Source organism: Haliaeetus leucocephalus, unplaced genomic scaffold (genome assembly GCF_000737465.1).
Source record: "Haliaeetus leucocephalus isolate CR32 unplaced genomic scaffold, Haliaeetus_leucocephalus-4.0 Scaffold577, whole genome shotgun sequence".
In the NCBI taxonomy this organism is placed as follows: domain Eukaryota; kingdom Metazoa; phylum Chordata; class Aves; order Accipitriformes; family Accipitridae; genus Haliaeetus; species Haliaeetus leucocephalus.
In genome coordinates, this window is record NW_010973013.1 from 4,113,111 (window position 1) to 4,130,461 (window position 17,351).

Sequence of the window (17,351 nt, forward strand, 5' to 3'; positions counted from 1 at the left end):
ATATCCTATCTAAAAAGCAGTTGCTAGCTCTTACAATAGACGAAACAAACCTTAAATACATGAACAAAGAGTATCCCATTTAGAGAAGCCCAATATGTGGCCTATTCTTAAATATTTTCTTGATGAAATCTGGTTTGGGGAAGAGTTTTTTTTAAATTTTTTTCATAAACTGACTGTAGGTCCAAACTTAAATCTGCTTCCTGCCAACAAAACCTTTTGCTATAGAAACATTACCCTTCATCCCTTCAACCACCTTCATTACCCTTGCACGCTCTGACCAAGATATTCGTAAAGGCTCCCCTTCTCAAGACTGAAGAACAAGCCATCTGTACAGTCAGACGGCACGTACCTACAGCTTTCCCTCTCCTCACTTCTGTCGTGGTTTAACCCCAGCCAGCAACTAAGCACTACGCAGCCGCTCACTCACTCCCCCCCCATCCAGTGGGATGGGGGAGAAAATCGGGAAAAGAAGTAAAACTCGTGGGTTGAGATAAGAACGGTTTAATAGAACAGAAAAGAAGAAACTAATAATGATAACACTAATAAAATGACAACAGTAGTAATAAAAGGATTGGAATGTACAAATGATGCGCAGGGCAATTGCTCACCACCCGCCGACCGACACCCAGCCAGTCCCCGAGCGGTGATTCCCTGCCCCCCACTTCCCAGTTCCTAAACTAGATGGGACGTCCCATGGTATGGAATACACTGTTGGCCAGTTTGGGTCAGGTGCCCTGGTTGTGTCCTGTGCCAACTTCTCGTGCCCTGGCTGGGCATGAGAAGCTGAAAAATCCTTGACTCTAGTCTAAACACTACTGAGCAACAACTGAAAACATCAGTGTTATCAACATTCTTCACACACTGAACTCAAAACATAGCACTGTACCAGCTGCTAGGAAGAAAGTTAACTACATCCCAGCTGAAACCAGGACAACTTCTAAGATGGTGAACCAGCATGCAGAGTCTCCTTTTAAAGAGGCATTTTCTTCACAAGATGTTTTACTGATGTCAGTAGCAGCACTGGGCATATTAATAGCAACACAGATGAGGCACATTAATAATGTGTGCCTTCCCAGGGCTGCTTTCATGGTATACTGATTTCAGAACATACACGGGTGTTTGGTAGAAACCACGTACAGGCACACAAAGTGAACGACAAACACTACGTTTGGGTTTGAAATTAACCTTCCTCTATGGTGACATAGGACACCTGAGGTAGCAAAAGGCTCTGCTGCAGTAATGCCTGCACTGCAGGCAGGAGAGGAGGGAGCAAAGCTACCAAGCTTCAACCTACCCATCTCCAGTAGTGCTAGCACCGAAGATACAGCAGCACTGACTTCAGCCAGCAACGCATTAGCAACATACCAAAGCCCACGCTGCTGCGTCTTCATTTATCCTCACGTTTCATCGAGTCTCCAGAGAGTAGTGGGAGAGGTGAAATCCCTCAGCAGGGGATTGATTCAAGTGCCTTGCGGAGATAATTCACATGTCAATATTGTTAACTATTTCATTTTTTCTTCTGAAGGAAGGGAAGGAGGATAACAAATCACATTGGAAGCTACATTCAAGCTTCCAGCAAACTCAACAAATCAAGAACTGGAAGCTACATTCAGCTGAGAAAAATGGGAAAGGGCATGTTAGGAAGGCAAATCTGAAAATCATAATATGGACAGGCAAAAAAGATTTTAAGGATCAATTCACAAAAAGCAAAGATTTTTTTTTTCAAAATAATATTTCAATAGTAGTGTGTCTGCTAAAGAGTTTCTAGAAGCAACAATTGGTCAAAAGGATTGTGCTTTATTAGAGAACTGAAATCATTCAGGTCAGGGTTTGTTAGGAAATAATTAAGAGAGGTAGCACATAATTTCTTTACAGGAGAAAAATCAGAGTGACTGCCTCAAACCGAAATGTAAACAAGGAAGGTTTAAGATCAGAAAAGAGTAAGTAGTAATATTCCATTAAGAGTCCTAAAAGAAATCACACATGGAAGTACTCCTCACTTAAACAGGCTTCAGTAGAGACACACGTATTTCTGAGTTTTTCTTTAAGGGATTAATGGAAAATTGGGGAAAGTTCAGACCAGCAAATCTGACTTTTTATACCAAGTGAATTGATAAAAACTGTAATAAAGAAAGAAGTAGCAGACAAACAAATAAATATAACATGGAAAAGCCAAGACACAAAGTCATGTCTCATGAGGGTATTCAGGCTTTCTGAAAGAGATGATAAATGGGGATGAGGCTGTTCCAATTGATCTTCTATACTTGGATTTCCAATAAGGTTTTGACAAGGTTTCTCACCAAAGGCTCTTAAAAAAATTAAACTGTATGGAACTACAAGGAAGGTCCTTTACAGGATAAATGACTTACTAGAATGTAGAATGTAAAGCATAAGAATAAATAGTAATTTTTCATAACATAGGGAAGTTAAACTGTGGGTCCATATGAATCCTCTTTAACATATTTAAAGCTCAAGAAAGGAATGAATAATGAGGTGACAAAGTTTCTTCATGATTCAAAATTATTCAGGGTACTAAAAATGAAAACTGTGACAAGTAGCAGAATGATCTCACAATACTGAATGATGAGACAATCAATCAATGTCAGATGAAATTTAAAGCATAGTATTTGGGGGAAAACGGTCTAAATATATATAGATTTATTAATGTACTCTAAATTATCTCTCAACACTCAGGAAAGATCTGGGATTCGTTATGGATAGTTCTTTGAAAACATCAGTTCACGGCTCAAGGGCAGTGAGCAAGGAAAACAGAATGGTAAGAATCATTAAAGGAGGATGAAAAACAACAGCAAAACCACCATTATGCCACTTGATAAACCCGTGGTGTTCCCACAGCTTGAATAGTGCATGACTTTCTAGGCACCCCACCTCTAAAAGGGTAGGGCAGCAGAAGAAAACAGATAAAGACAACCAAATGATCCAAGGAACAATACAGCATCCAAAGAAAGATCGTGCAGACTGACTTGGAAAACAACGACCAAGGAAAGATAAGATGGAATCATGTAAAAATAAGGAATGTCTTTGCAAAGGAGTTTAGACAACAAGTTATTCATTATGCCCCAGTTTGATTTGATGCTTCTTAATTTCTATATTATCAGGCAGCAGTTTTAAAACTAGGAAAAGAAAACAGGTTTATCTTTTTGACCACAATCTATAACTAAAATGTCAAAACTCATTGCCAAGGACACTGTGGAAGCCAGCTGTATAAACAGGTCTAAAAAAAACAACCCCAACATGTAAAAAATAGATAAATTAATGGAAGGAATGACCTATAACAGCCAGAAAGATGTGACTGCAACAGCAGGCTTGATCTGTAAGCCAATAGCCCCAGACCACCAGAAGTTGGGAAAGTGCTGCAAGAAGTGTAATCATGTACTTGCTCTGCTTTTATGTTGTTTTCACAAGTATCTGCTCCTGGCCAGGATCAGAAACAAGACACAGGGCTACATGGACCACTGATCGCTCCCAATAGGAGACATTCTTGGGTTCCTTGTCTGCAAAGTGGTTGGCAATGAGCAACACCAAGAGAACAGACATGGACTTACTAAAAGAGTAATTGGGTCCTGGGTTTTGGAACTTTATTTTCTTTCTACTAAGTTTGCTTGGTTTTGTCTCCTGTCTATTGAGACATATTTCTTTCATTTTATACTCTGGATCTATAAAATATAACACTGTACTTTGCCAATTTCATCCATGTTGTGATGGCTTCCCTGTTGCATTTAGACCTCATACTTCTCAGAAGTTGCAGCTTCTTATGCTAAGTCTGAATTTGGCTGAGTATGCTCTGGGCAGCTGGATACAGTCTTGAGGAAAAAGGTGCCCTAGTAACTAGAGTTTTTAATGGGCCATCTCTCAGGATTACAGAAATCTACTCAAAATTACTCAGAGTTTGGTGAGGACTGGGGTTCTGAAATTTCTGACATTCCCATCCTACCATGGCATTGTAAACCACCTGCTTCCTCTGTAATAAGCCTGAACCACTTTGCTCTCACTTAGATCTTTCCTTTCCCAGTTATCAAAGACTGTATTATGAGCTGCCCAGTCTCTTCAAATTATGATTGCACAATGCAAGAAGTATAGGGATTAAAATCCTGACTGGAATCTCTAAATGTAACTAAAATAATAATTCAGGTTTGACGAGAAGAAGATATCGAAGTGGTACTCACCTACAAGATTCTCTGCACGTTGCTATATTTACCTGAAGCTACCCATAAAATATATATATAAAGTATGAAAAGAAACAGAATAAATATTCTTTTGCATCCTTTGGTGTCTTCCACAAGCAACAAGGTTCTTAACCCTGGTGTCGAGATATGCCTGAAAATTGAATCCTAAGTTTGACTCTGTTCCTCTGTATCAATATATATCATCTTGCACTCTTTACTCGACTACATTAATGTGAAGAAACCACGGAGGTCCAGCAGGACCCCAAAAATGTCCGTTACAGTGTAACACATCCTAATGTACATGGGGGGGGGGGGCAGATAATCTTCAGTTATCCCAGTCCCTTTGAAAACTGCACTGCACTCTAGAATATTGGTTTAGTGCCTAGTTCGATGGTAATTTTTCCTCCCCAGAGAACTTCATCCATTCAAGTTCAGTGAAGGCTCAAACAGAATGAGGACAAATTGAGCTGAAAAAGCAAAGGATACGTGTAAAGCAGCTGAAGAAAGCTCCAGCTCCATCCTTCATGGAAATTGCTCTTTTTCCCCATTTACCTGAATTTGGTGACAGTGACGGCACCAAGTTTGTAAGCAGCTCTGTCTGGCTTAATAAGTATTCACTGGCAAAAAGAAACACATTCTTCCTCTGGTTTTTATTGCCTGCAAAATGTCATGAGAGTTTCAAATTCAAGCAATCAATGTGAAGGAGAATAGACCATAAAAGCAAGGATTATTGCCTCAGAAATAGCTCTGCTTTCCCTACCTTTCAATAATGAGGCAAGAACTTTATGGAAGATACCACAGTGATCAGAATGGTATAAAGGAGAAAGAAACACATACATGATTTGATACCAGGAAAAAATTATTAGATTTTACACAGTGTGCAAAAGAGAGCTAGAAAGAGGGGCTTCTCTTTGCAAATTGCACTCTTAAGCCTACATATGCAAAGAATGTAGGATCTGTCTTTTAAAATCTGATCTTAACGCTTCCATTCTGCACTGAGAAAATTAAATGCAACTACTAAAGTGCAAGAAGTCAAATATATTCCTGCAAAAATGCAGTGTGTAAATTGCATGCAAATGAGTTGTCATTTTCTAAGAGCACATCTCCTTCCATTGGAAAAAGAAAACTTAACTCTAAAGCATGCTGTTCACATGCTGTTTATAAGCTATTAAGGTAAACCAAAATACATGCTCTGCAAATTCTATTTTCACCTGTTTCTTGCTGATGAAATACAGCCAAAGACCTACTTTTAAAACACACACAAAGTTAATTTATTCTTCAGTATGAAGCAGAGAGAAATTCTGGGGTGTCTTTGATCATGAAGACATAACTTGTTATGAAATATATGCCAGATGCTTAGATTCAGAGGGACTGAGGGGGTTTTTTTGTCAAACTCTGCCACTAAACTACATTTTATTTATATCGAACATTTTTAAATATCTGTTATCAAATTCCTTTGGAAATAATTTCAAATGTATTGGGGCTAGCTCAGATATTTTCTTTTTACTTTTACGTTATTACGCATATGTCAAAATTATATCAAACTCAGCTCCACTACTGATATGAATTTCTCATCTTATCTACTTTAGAAATGCTTAAATAGCAGGTATTTAAAATCTAAAACTTATAGCACAAGCAGAGACTACTAAACATAAGAACCCCCAACCCCCAAACAAATCAATGATAGCTGAACCTCCAGCATCCTTAATGATATTAAAAAAAAACTCGAAAGAAAATTGGTACTTTCTGCCTATCCAGGTAATGCATGGTGTCCATACTCAGAGTGATATGTCATGAAGTGATGCGAGAAACTTCGACACTTCAGGACTTCAATTTTTCTCAAAACTAACATTTTTTGGGGAATGAACTTCACGGGAAATTTTAAAGATTTGCTTCTTTTTTGAAACAGAATAAAAATAGTTATCGACATATCAATGTTCACCAGGAAGAGAAACATGCACTGAAAACAGCTCTGCCTAGCAATGCAAGCCCCTTCAGAGGCTCCTCATGGTCTAACCCAATTTTTAGAAGAGGTTCAGCATTTCAACTCATTTAGATCCTGCAACAGCAAGGAGTGTGAGGCTTTAATGACTTGAAAAGTCTGGAACATAGAGCGTACGGGCCACCATTCTCCATCTGCACAACCAGAGCGACAGTAAGGGAATATTCTGAAAAGCAATACATCTGTGTGAGTAAACTCAAGCAGTATATTAAAAAGTCACCTGACAGCTAACCTCACCAGATACTAATTAGAGTCCAAATTAGAAAAAAAATAGGATAAATGTGCAACTCAAACACCTAAAAATTCCCTCTTTTTTTTCAAATTTGGTTTTTATACTATATTTTGGGACACAAACACAATAGCACTCTCAAAATATCTTCGTTCCCTTTTTAATGTAACATTTATTCTGTTATGTTGATTTTGTTCAGCTCTGAGCTGGAATTTAACAGTAGATTAGATCACTTTAGAGCTTTTGTTACTATGGTAACACTGCGCTGCTGTTATATTTCTTCACCTCCAATCTTGATTTTGAGGTGACTGGTTATATTTATTCCTGTCCTTTACAGGATCTCAGTGTGATGGAAAAGCATTTGGTAGAAAAAAAAAGTTAGCATAAGCTCCCACCGTAAGGTGGGCAGTCCATACTGGCTAATTTGTGCTGAAGGTTAAGTGTGCTGTGGGTTATATGCATTCACTTAACTTTTCAGGTCTTTAAGTTCTAAATTAAATTAAACTACAGGTGAGAAAAGTTTGTGCTGGTCACCCTTGGATTGCCTCTCTGAACAGCTTAGAGCAGTATGGCACTAGAGAGGTATTCTGAGAAGACACCAGCTCCAGCTCCACCGAGAGATAAGAGATTTACCGTCCAACACAAAGATGCAGAAAACCAACCAAGCAGAATCAAACAGATCTTGCTTTATACTCTACAAAACCTTCCTCCTGATTGAAGGCACAGTCTGCACTACGGCTATTTCTTGCACATTAGGACTACGAGACCTGGAGACTGTCCCCAGCCCCAGACTGTCCCACGTGGAGCTCAAACTACCCGTGGGGTGGGCTACAGCACTGCTGCTCTGCAGAAGGTTTCTTCTTCTGTACCTGGCTGCACTCTACCTGCCTTTACTGGCCTGCAATAGTGGGCATCTTAAGCATCCACAAAAATACAGGTAGTATTGGAAGCCAGGCTTATTAAAAACATCACCTGACACTTCCCACTGGAGACTTTTATTTTATGTTGCTCATAATTTTGTTTAACTGAGCTGAAGTTTTCAGATAAGAAGATGTATATACAAGATAGTTTAAGAGTAGGGGGCTTAATCTTCTCAGTCTTCCTCTGCAAAAGGAGAAAGCCTTCTCAGCTGAAGTAGCCTCCATACAGATAGCCTCCTGCATAAAATTGCTTTTGGGAGGCAGGACTTTCTCTCAGAAAACTGCTAAGGAAGTGTAAGGCTATTTTCTTATTAAACTATGACTAATATTGTGGATAGTCCCCTCTAGGCATTTATAGCATGCTGATTTTTTTCCTGGGAAATGTCAAGAAAAATGTTTGGGCAATTTCTAATGTAGAATTACAGAAAAATACACTTTTCCTGTATGGCTTTCGTTTGGGATATGTCTTTCATCATCCTGTGAGAATCAAGTAAAATTCCAACAACTAGGGAATCTGTAAAATATATAGCTTAGACACAGAGGTAAGACTCTCATTTTTGGAAGCTAAACATCTCCAAAATAAATCCTCTCTCCCCAGTCACGCTAGAACCTCAGCTCCCAACCTCCATTCCCAAGGGAGCAACCAGCGTTGTTCCATCCCCTCCGAGCTCCCAGCTGCATCCAAAAAGCGCATGCAAAACCTTTGCTGCAGACAGCAGGAAGGATTAATTACTTTTTAATTAGGGAACACATCACATTAGCCTAATTCTACCAGCAACCACAGGGTGGCGATCATGTCATGCGCTATCAAATTAATGGCTTTTGGATCACAAGGTCACTTTGCACAAATAAACATCATATACATCTCGAAGGAGAGTCTTCTGACTTCTTCTCCTAATGCTGAAGAACTGCGGAATTCATCACATCCCACCTGCACCTGATTACCATAAATCTAAATCCCCACTCTTGGCTTATTTCGTCAGCTGGTCTTGTTTCATTTTCCTCCTCATCTGGCAAAGAGTCCAATGAAAATTATTGCATGATGTCATGCTAGCATTCATTTCGACCCAGCAATCCTTTTAAGGGTTGCAGGCTAAATCTCATAAAGATATCTGATTGAATAGGAACTGGTAAACGCTAAACTGCATATCAAGTAGCATAACTCACTCCAGTAGCTCACTAAAGCTTCATTGGGTTTGTCCTTGAGGCATTGAAAGTAACTACTTAATATTTCACCATCTCTTTGATCATTTTTATAACATTTAGTTACCAAAGAACATTAGCTGAAATGTAACATCTGCTTGTCAAAAAAAAAAAAAAGTATGGTTTCGTGGTTGTTTTTTTTTAGCTACTCCTTCCAATGAGATTGATTGAGACATAAAGATGACAGGTATTTGCATAGAGACCAAGAGCAATTCCACAGGATCCAATTAATCTGCATTAGTACAAACAGCAAAATAATGAAAATAAAGAAATGATTCAGAGCACAATAACAGACATGGTTGCATTTAACAATTAACTGAGGGTGGATTGATCATATCCGGGGGGGGGAAAGCAACATTCTTTGGGGATTAAAACACACTGGCAATTTCTTGCTAAAAACACAGCTTGTTTTGCCTGTAACTGCTGTGATCATTTGTCCCTGTAGCTGTAAATGCTCTCAGATCAGACTAGCAAAACTCAAGCCTACTTTGTACAGGATCAAGTAAGCATACAAGAGAGAAGATGAGAATCAGACTCTGCAACATTCACTCTACCTAGATGTTCACAGGTTTTCCAATTTGGTTTTAAAATAAAAAGATATTAGCATCTAGCTAGGCAAACCAAAGTTTACATATAAAGTAGGCCAGGTTGATCTTGATGGAGTGAGAGAACCTGTCTGGAATAAAGATGATTATGCCCTACAGGAAAAAATAAGAATGGGCAGCTTATTTAGGATGCAAATATTTTGACATTTATTCAGTGTTTTACTTGGCAGCAGCAGCAGCAGAAATAGCACATATCCTTGCTGTACCACTCAACAGAGACCTCAGCAGGAAAAGCCAAAACTCCTGAAAAAAATACTGGCTTGCTGTAGTATTACTGGGCAGAAATCCTTGGCCATAGAATCAGGGTGCCTTGATTTCCAGGGCCCTGAGACAACACTCAGTTTGGTTAAAGGCATGTACGTCTCACCAGAGAAGAGTATGATGTATATTAGCAGAGCAAAATTCAGTTCACATGGTGGACATACACAATTTGTCACAAAACCAGGCAAAAAGATCCATCCTTTCCTGGTCTTTGCTTTGAAGCATCAAATTTGCATTTTTTGATGAGTGCTAACCGACTCTTGGGAAGGACCTCTTGTTGACAACGTATCACTGGCTTCTATCCATATGTGAACTAAACATTGCAACATTGGTGGAAATTGTCTCCCAAATTCCCTGGTATACAAAAGTCATAGCACACATCACTACACTCAAGGTGCAAACCAATCCCTTCCTATAGGGTATCATCAGTGCTGACTTTCAGCAAGTAAAGAGAGAGAAGGTTGCTGGCCAAGAGAAGAGAAAACCTGCCAGTTTGCTATATCTCCAGGAGAGCTCTGGCTCACAGGAGGGTCCAGCAAGTGGAAGCAGCTAGAATTAGGAGGCTTGCTAGATGTGGTGGCTGAACCAGCCAGTACACAGTCTGGGCTGGAAGATCTTTCCAAACATGCCAGCACAGGAAGGAGCTGAGGAAGCATTGGGAAAGGTTGGGCTGAGGAACTGAAAAACAATTGTTGTAGGCATTTCAGATGGCATTCAAGCATCCACGGAACACAAGTAGTGTGCCAGCCCTGCAAGGAAATTCAGCGTCATAGCTGGGAAACAGAAGAAACACGAACAAACTTGCCTCCATGGGCAACTCTTCTCTATTGCTAAACTCAGCCTGTTCTCAGAGAGAGTCAGATGCTCCTGAAGAGAAGGAACATCATCTCCAGACAGAGGTCTTTAGCCATTTAAACGACTCTGTCTTGCTCCTATGGACAGGCAAACATACTTGGCAGTTTATTGAGTTGCAACCAATCTATCAGACATAGCTTCCCTGGGTGTCTGTCAGCTGAGTTTCGACTTGCTATCAGTGGGCAGAGATGGACACAGAAATCCTCCCAAGGTGACAAACTTGTGAGCTGGGGAACTAACACCAGGTAAGCTAAGACTGGGTGAGGGAGCTCGGACTCGGTGTGCAAAAGAAGGTCAGGCTTTTACAGCTCTTCTTCCTCAGGGTCTGGCAAGTCCCCTCACGCAAAGAGACTTGCAGTGCTCGCTGGGTTGGGGTCACCCCCCCGAATAAGGAAGATGCAAAATTGAGACTTCGACTTTGTCTCCCCATTTAGCAGAACAAGTGCAGAATGGCAAAACTGCAGGGCAAAACTAAGTTGTATGCATTCCTCCCTTAGCAGAGAGGCACAGCGATGCTTGGGCTTTCACTGCAAAAGAGGCAGCTTGCTCTCTCCAACACAAGTGCATCTTAGCTACCTCCATAAAATCCTAGTGGTAATGGAGTATCTTGTAGCTCTACCTGGAGATCGAAAGATGAAGTGTCCTTGTGGCTCATCTCATCCAGCTGTCTTCTTGTTAAAAATGATAGTGACTTGTACTCTCTAGGACTTGGCAGTGAGTTACGTGAGACATATTGGCTATATCACATCATCCCATGCCCCAAGACAAATGCACTCCAGCCAACAAAGATGGTCTGAAGAGAGAGCTGTTAGCTTGGATATCTACTGAAAAGTTTTGCTTTCACTAAGGAAAATGTACGATTTTACCATATAGTAGAGTTGGTTGAAGATGACTGCACCCTCTTTACAAGGCTTTCAATCAACCAGTTCAACACACTAAAAGCCACCTGCCTTGTCTTGATTAGGCTTTTAGAAAAGGCTAATTAGACCAGACGAGTTGGCAAGAGCCTTGTACTGAAACCTCAAATTAGGCAAAGCATTTTTATAAGAGATGGGCAGCGAGAGCCCACAACCAGAAGAGAACAGAATCAGATTCTGATTCTTTTCAGATGGAGACTTTGAGTCCCACTAAGAGGACAATCATTATTTTCTATCTGCAGAGAAATGATAAAATGATAGCATTAATGGAGGTCCTGAAATTCCTAAATTTTTACGCTTCTTAGTGTTTCAGGTACTTAAGTGCAGCGCTTTACCAGGCACAAGGGCAAAATCTGCAATTTTCCTAATTACTTTTGATTTTGAGAACAGGCTATTCTTTTTCACTGTAACATTTTTTCTACGTTCAAGTATACAACAACAAAGCATCACCCATGTTTCTGGTCACAGATGAGAAGGGGTCCTTCTGCTGACACATTTTGGCTAGATAAATTTGGCTGCTTTCACACTTTTTCTTGATTAGTTTTTTTGCATTTTACTTTGAGACTAATTCCTTTGAGGAATTAATAGAATTATGCATAACATGTCAGAACCTCATCTGTTGGAAAACGATGGAAGTCAGGATGGCTCTAAGTTGGCCGAGTAAAAAACGAGATGCTTTACAGAAGTGGGGTAGAAGCAATCTAACACACCTCCCGTTTAAATACATGCTTTTCAGTAGATAAGTAAAAGTCTTCTTAACATATATTTGCATGTACTTCATAAACAGTCTATATATTTAATCTATTTTTGCTTTATTAAGGTGCAGAAAAGAATTTGCCTTCCAATATTTATTCTGTTCTAAATTCTGTTTCAGTTTTGTACTGTGTGTTCCCTAGTTGAGGACACTAAATTTCTATTCATGTTTTGTTCTTCAGTTTTTTGTGTCCTTGCAGCTGATTCAAAACAAGGATGCTGAAGAAAGAATAAGAGGATTTTTATAGTAGTCCTTAGCTGATAACAATATTTAAAGTGGCAGCTGATCACATGATTCAAAAAAAAAAATCTCAAAATCAAAGATAATCTGAATGTGACAGGTTTGAATTTAAACTGTAAATGTCATCTGCTGATTTGATGATGCTTGTTCTGATCTGTACACAGCTTTCAATGAAGGATCACACTCCATGAATCAGGCACCAAAATGTGAAACATTTAGCTGAGAGGCCTATTTATATAGGAACTAGGCTCACCAAACTAGTGAGAGCTGTTTTAGTCAGTTCATCCCGAGTTGCAGAAGCGAAGAAGTTAAGGTAATTTCATGCAGCTTTGTTTCTGACAATGTGAGTCCAGGGGCTGTGAAGTCCATCTGCAGTAAAGCACTTAGCCACAGGCAACGTCATCTCCTTTTACATTGCTTAGATGCTCCACGAGAGTGATAAGATTAGCTGCAAGAAACTAAATGCTTGACCCTACACTTGTGTTGCTATGTTTTATACACCAGAGAAGAGTTAATTATATGTAGAGATCTACCTCTGAAGGCTGAAGTATCAGATGAAGATGTACCACCTCTGAGACCAACTTTTGTTCTTTGATAAATGTGTGCTGGTGTGCCATTGAAACAAATGAGATACACTCTTCAAGAGGAATATTTTGGGCCCTATCAACTTATGCATGGAGTTACCCTGACTTAATGAAACATTCTCTCCTACTGAATTGTAGGTGTGATTCAATGTCTAAATTTTATGTTCACTTTGCATAAATTACCATGCTTTGGGTCAAACTAATTATTATTATAGACCTCATTTCATAATCTTTGAATTCAGAGTAAAACTGCAGCTCACTATGGTTTTAAAAGAAAACCTCAGTCCCATAATTTATGGTTGAAATCTTTGCCTCCCTCCTATTAGTGCCTCCAGGTATAAACCCACCCCTCTCTTGCCAGGATCATATCTCTCCTTTTGCCCCAAGACTATAATTTTGGGCTTCCAAGTCCATGGTGATTTGCTGTGATTGCCCCCAAGGAGCTAACCTTAGCACAAGTACTTGCCTTCATGTTCTCTCTTAGGGGCAACAATGGGGGAAAGCTGGACACCCATTAGCTTTCAGAAAGATCTGTGTTATTCTGTGTTACAGACAAAGAGTTAAAGGAAAAAGTACATCATAAAACCCCAACGAATCCACATCTACGTTACATTTACCGGCTATCATAATCCATTAGGTATCCTAATATACACAAACGCAAACTGAGCTCGCTCTCCGCATTCCAGCCTGCACCTCCTTGTTAGCCTTCACTCATCACACTTTAGGACAGACTCTTTATACCCTTTCCTTGTTTGGTTGTCTGGTCTCTTGAACTGAGCAAACCAATACATGCACTTTTCTCCTAGAGGAATAGCTTTCACCAGATGACTTGACCCATTGAATGATTTAACTACACATTTGTCTTAACAGCCAAGAGCAAACAAGTACCACAGATATGCACGTTACACAGAGCATTAACAAAAGCTTTTTTAAACTGTTTTTTCCATATCTTCTATCATATATCATTACATTTGCCTCCTTAAGCCATATAACTTGAGATGAAGACCTTTCAAAAACAGTGTCTAGGGCGTTAAAGGCTGTCCTTGCATGCCAGGTTTGTTATGATGTTTTCAACAGTCTTCTGCATTTATACAGAGATGTTCAAAGTACAGCTGAAAGAAACCTGGCTTTATTTCTAAAAGGTGCAAGATTTTGTTGTCATAGTCTGTTCATCTTTGTTTGACATGGGTGAGTTTTAATCTGTCTGAAGTGTGCATGAATGAAAAAACCTCAAATCAAAACTGCATCTACAGTTTGGGTTTCAGTGAAGCTACTCACAGAGTTGGTGAATTTTCAGGATATTTGACAAGCTTTGTCTGAAATTGATGGTGCTAATGAAACTTAGAGGTCTGCATATAAACTTCAGCAGCATTCCCTCTTTTCCATCCTCTCCCTAGGCCAGTTTCTTTATTACTAAAAATGCAAGAGCATCATTCAAGAGACACTTACATTGCTGCTTTTATATCAAGTAATGCAGCTGTCTCCTGAATTATCCACTTCAGAGGATATTTTAGTAATAGAGGGTAAGCACTGGTTTGCTAAAAGTCTGATATTCTTTTGGTGTAGTTGCTCTGGTGAAATGAGAGAGGCTTCAGTGGCTCTGGAAACTTTGAGGTTCAGTCTCAAACCTACCAATTCAGCGAGTCTTGGTAGGTTATGGGCAACAGAAAATGGAGGAGCTGACTGGTCCACGAATCTACTTTTTTCATGTCTGCTAAGGTGCCAAGCAATATAGACCTTCTAATATGGACCTAGCCCCATCAACCCCTGTTTAAATGTAAACAACGTCAATAAGCAGGGCTCTTCATCCACCAGGTACAACTATGTTTCATCCAAACCAGCCTTTAATATCAATCTGCTAACCTAACTACTCTGCAGTGAGCACATTTTATTGACTGCCTCTCGCAATCACGCCTTCTGCTGGCTAAAGCCCTCCTTCCAGAATGCATCAAGAAGTTTCTAAAACATCTTTGCTACCTAAAACACAACATGCCGTGGAAGCCTGAGCAACACACAGGCAAGCACAGGTGTGACTAGCAGTGGGTACCGGCTGCTAATCTTGGGAAGGCTCAGTTTTGCCACGAAGATGTGATCCATGAAGTTGCCTCCCATCTGATCAAACCTGTTTCCTTCCTCTCCTTTCCCTTTAGTTTTTTTCCTGTTTTCCCATTGATGCATTCCCTTCTTATTCTGGTCTAGAAGGAGGAGAGGTGAGCCCAGCTGCGACCCTGGAGGTGGTGTGCTTACGAAAAGTTATAGCATTAGTACAGACACTGACTGTGCCTTTACTCCTCCTTCAGATATACTATGCACTGGTGGGAACTAATGGGCACTACTTCGGTTCTTACTGAGGCAGAAATCTTACTGGACCAGTGGGATTTTTATCCAAATAATGAAAATATCATAGCAAGTTCATGATATTATATTTCACAAGTGGGACTTTCAGAGGTCAGAAGATTTCAGTTACTGTAACATATGCATTGCTGGATCGAAGAGCTTGCACTGTGGGGAATAAGAGATTGACATCCAAAAAAAAAAGCGTATCTAGGATAAAGAAAAGTTGCTTCATAGAAAGCAGACCTTTAAAAATGCTACATTAATACTAAAAATATACACTGGGGGCTACTATGGCAGCCTAGGTGCACAAATGGTTTCTACAAAGACAGCCATTTATTTCACTGCATATACCTTATCACGGGGAGTACGCTACGCTCAACTCTATAAAGGCTGGCTTTCATCTTCAGTGCCTCTCTTACAAGCGAGACAGTATTATACTTGCGAACAAATGCGAGTTACCTAGCTCAGGGAGTTACACGGCACAGAGAGCCTTCCTACAGATATTTAGTCATAAATACTATCATTACAGAGGGGCACAAGTGCCGGTGCTTTTGAGATTAATGCATCTGCTGCGAGTCAGTACAGTCATTCAAAGGTCATGCCACAGCAATCCAGTCTTGACCTAGCTGATATCTGTCCGATAGAGCTGGAGTGTAACTGACACTTGTCCACACATTGCAGGTGCATAATGGAAAAGAGCAAGGAGTCTGGTCATACAGCTAGGGCATATATTCTGTATTTAAATACAGCAGTAAGTGCTTACAACTGATAATGAACGAGGCACAGCCTACATTTTCGGTACTGTACACAGAACAGGCTATTTACCACTATTTGCCTTCATTAGCTTCAGGAACGCTAACATAGTCATCTGTCTGGCATGTTTTGGCCCTTAAGAAAAAAGCAGCGACTTCTCATATAGTCCAGCAAAGTGCAGCACAAAGCCAAATCATACAGCCTGCCAAAGCTACGTAGGTGTCCTGGTTTCAGCTGGGACAGAGTTAATTTTCTTCCTAGTAGCTGGTATAGTGCTATGTTTTGGGTTCAGCATGAGAGAATGTTGATAACACACTGATGTTTTCAGTTGTTTCTGAGTAGTGTTTATACTAAGTAAAAGATTTTTCAGCTTCTCATGCCCAGCCAGCGAGAAGGCTGGAGGGGCACAAGAATTTGGGAGGGGACACAGCCAGGACAGCTGACCCAAACTGGCCAAAGGGGTATTCCATACCGTGTGATGTCATGCCCAGTATATAAACTGGGGGGAGTTGGCCTGGTGGGAAGGGAATCACTGCTCAGGAACTAACTGGCCATTGGTCGGCGAGTGGTGAGCAATTGCATTGTGCATGACTAGTTTTGTATATTCCAATCCTTTTTATTAGTATTGTCATTTTATTATTGTTATCATTATTAGTTTCTTCCTTTCTGTTTGATTAAACTGTTCTTATCTCAACCCATGAGTTTTACTTGTTTTTTGCCCATATTCTGTCCCCCATCCCACTGGGTAGGGGGGAGTGAGTAAGCAGCTGCGTGGTGCTTAGTTGCCGTCTGGGGTTAAACCATGACAGTCAGGGCAGCAAGTTATTAACAGTCTTCTCATTACCGTAAAGGTACAGCAGCTGGACATGGCTCACTGGTGTGAACCTTCATAATGGCTCTTTCTTCTATCAACATTCCTGGATCTACTCAGCATCTGAAGAAAAGAAAGATCTCAATAAACTGCCACTCACAAATGCAAAAAAAAGAACAAAAAAAAGGAAAAAAAAAGAAAGGGATAATTGGAAATAAAGTAGTTGGAGCGTGACTACTTCAATGCAAACTAAACTGAACATAGTCAATACCTCTGCTGAACTGCCAGGACTTTCAGGAGCCATAGAGCGACAGACCATTAGTAGCAGTAGATTTTGAAAAATCATTACTTTAGTCCCATGATACAAATATTGACTTTCATCTGTTCTCTATGCGGGCTAATCCCTCTTGTCATTTTTGTAATCCTCATTTCCGCACCTTGTAAGCTTGAATCATGTTTTCTATGTAGTAGCATGTTTTGTCAAATACAGATATTCAAAAGACTCCCTGAAATCTGGTGAAAGACCTTGCCTTTACACAGAGTTTCTTAAGTAGCATTTAATTTCCCAAAGGAATAACTGCAACACACCTCAGAAAACACTGCATCTCGGCCACTGCCTGGTGGGTTGTGGATAGGAGTGAAGTATTGCCCTTCCAGGTTATTAGGGTGCACTGTAAAGGAAAACACTTTAGA